The sequence below is a fragment of the Anolis carolinensis genome, chromosome 3 (genome assembly GCF_035594765.1).
Source record: "Anolis carolinensis isolate JA03-04 chromosome 3, rAnoCar3.1.pri, whole genome shotgun sequence".
In the NCBI taxonomy this organism is placed as follows: domain Eukaryota; kingdom Metazoa; phylum Chordata; class Lepidosauria; order Squamata; family Dactyloidae; genus Anolis; species Anolis carolinensis.
The window spans coordinates 233,942,137-233,945,252 of record NC_085843.1 but is presented as its reverse complement, the minus strand read 5'-3'; positions in this window follow the sequence as shown (position 1 = coordinate 233,945,252).

Sequence of the window (3,116 nt, the reverse complement as noted above, 5' to 3'; positions counted from 1 at the left end):
CATTAGCTTCTGCAAGCTATGTTAAAGTAAACATCTTGCAAAAGATGCTTTTCTGACATCTCTGTCTTAAGAGTATAAGAAGCAACTGCCTGTTCTGTCATTTTGGTAGGTACTTGAAACAATACCAGAAGGAGCCACATTGTGTCTAGGAACTGGAAGACTTCTAGGAGTTTCCATAGTCTTATTCTGAGAGAGGAGATGAGTGTGGTACATTTATGAAGACAAAGGAGAACTGTCATGAGGAAATAAGACCTTTTGAGAAGAGCAGACTGTAGATAATTTTAGATAATTTCTTATTGACAAAGGCTTTGAATTATAGAATACAAACGTATTTGCTGCTATTCAGCAAAGTCTGTTTTCTTTCCCAAATTTTTACCTGCCAATAACCCTCTTTGCACATGTTTTCATATTTGTTTATATACTAAGGCAAATATTAAGGAGAGCTACCTTTATATGAATCTATATTAAGAAATTTATAATCTGACACAACAGTAAAACAAATTTAACTGCTTCTGATTACCTTAATTAAGATTTGGTACATATAAATTCATTTCTGTCACAGAGTTTATTTTGCTATCTCTGAATTCCCCTTTATTTCATATAAATCTCGTTTTGCACGCAGCCCTGCCCTATTGGGGCAAGATTTTTTTTAAATGGAGAATATTTACCTGCTGTTCTTTACTCTGAATAAATCTTGCCAAGAAAACTGTATGCAGGCAGTCCCCAAGTTACAAACATCCAACTTAAAAATGACTCATAGTTTAAAATGGGGGGGAGACACCAGGAAGTGAGAGAAATCCTGGGACTCCTGGAAGAGTTATCATGGGGAATATCTTATACTATCCAAAGTATGCGTGCACACACACACACACGTCTGGAGTTACACTTTAAAATGTACCTGTTCCAACTTATATACAAATTCAACTTAAGAAAAAACTTATCTTGTTCGTAACTTGGGGACTGCCGGTAATAAAGTCGCCATAAGCTAGCTGTCATGAAGATACATGAGAACAAGAAGTCTTAAAATCAAAACTTGTAAAAACATAACTCGAGTCATAAATTTCTGAGCCAGACCAGGTATTCAACATATTGATAATAGCAGTGGAATCAAACAGAGTTAGGCATATTAAAAACAAAATGATAACCAAATGCTTTACATGATCTGCAGGAATGCTCTGGACACTGGGTGGCCATCCAATCTAATTATTGGCCAGTTGAAGTGTGTCACCACAGAATGTCACTCAGGCCCCTTCTATACTGCCCTATATCCCAGTGTCAGATCCCAGATTATCTGCTTCAAACTGGATTATATGAGTGTTCACTGCCAGATAATCTGGGATAATAAGACAATCTGAGATCCGATCCTGGGATAAGAACAGTGTGGAAGGGGCCTGCTTTTTTGGAATAGCCTGCAAAACATGATTTCAATTGTTCTATAACCATTCTAACCTTTTTTGGCTGAGAAACTGAGTTGGGGCCATTTTTCCCTAGGGATGGATGCTCGGTATGTGTCTGAAGACTTTGGACACACACATGCCATGCCATACCTGTTCTGCAGGACACACACTTCCACTTTATATATTTGAAATCATATTGATTAGCTTTTTCACATAATATTGGTGGTCAGGGAAGATTACAAGTGAAACAAACTGTTGAAAAAATAAAAGCACATAGAACTATATAATGGACGAAGCAATTTAAAAATGGGTGTGTTACCTGAGTCCTAGATACCCCAAAGCTGCATCAGTCTCTTAAGCCAATAAGAAGAGAATTTAGGAAGGGAGAAACAAGAACTTTATTTCTAGCTTGCGCAAAGTGAAAATCACCTGGTGCTAAGCACACAGCAAATATTTATTCTATATTATTGTTGTCATCATCCTGCCTTTTCTTTTAACAGACACAGAGCAGCTAGGAATGCTAAACAAAATAATAATAAATCATCAGCTGGGGCGAATACTTATCATACATCTTAAAACAGCATGGTTACTCTTCTTCATTCACATAGTCGTTTCTGACTCTTTTTGACCTCATGGACCAGTCCACGCCAGAGCTCCCTGTCAGCCGTCCGCCCCCAGTTCCTTCAAGTTCATGCCAGTCACTTCAAGGATACCGTCAATCCATCTCGCCCTTGGTTGGCCTTTCTTCCCTTTTCCTTCCATTTTCCCCAGCATCATGATCTTTTCCAAGCTTTCCTGCTTTCTCATTATGTGGCCAAAGTATTTCATCTTTGATGTGTTGTCGAAGGCTTTCATGGCCAGAATCACAGGGTTGTTGTATGTCTTTCGGGCTGTGTGGCCATGTTCCAGAAGCATTCTCTCCTGACGTTTCGCCCACATCTATGGCAGGCATCCTCAGAGGTTGTGAGGTCCATACCTCACAACCTCTGAGGATGCCTGCCATAGATGTGGGCGAAACGTCAGGAGAGAATGCTTCTGGAACATGGCCACACAGCCCGAAAGACATACAACAACCCTATTTCATCTTTGCCTCTAATATCCTTACCTGCAGTGAACAGCCGGGCATTATTTTCTGGAGGATGGACTGGTTTGATCTTCTTGCGGTCCAAGGCACTCTCAGGATTTTCCTCCAGCACCAAAGTTCAAAGGCATCCATCTTCCTTCGCTCAGCCTTCCTTATGGTCCATGGCTACTAGCTGCTCCATATAAAACGGCCATTAAAGATATGACAGTATACTAGGCTTCTCCATTTATGACTCCATGGCAATGTTGCTCCTATTATTTACCAGTGTATTTGTTATTGTTTGTCAGAGAAGCTTTGAGCCTTTTTGTGGAGAGCTAAAAGTCACCAAGAAACCAGGACAACCTAGTGAAGCTTTTAGCTACTTCATTAAAGGCACAAACCGAAAGGAACTTGGCACTTTACAGGACAGCTGCCATTCTTTTTTAATGCAGCCACAGGAAAGGCCTTTGAATGCATCTGGAAAACTACATCTGGCGAATAGTATTAAAAAACTCTAAAATCAGGACAGTAAATAAAGAACAACACGCAGAAAACGGGAATTACAGACAGGAAACAATCAGGGCTAGCTAACAGCTTCCAACAAAGGATTCCCCCAGGCAGGAAGCAGCCAGGCTTTGAAGATACAAAGATTTTCA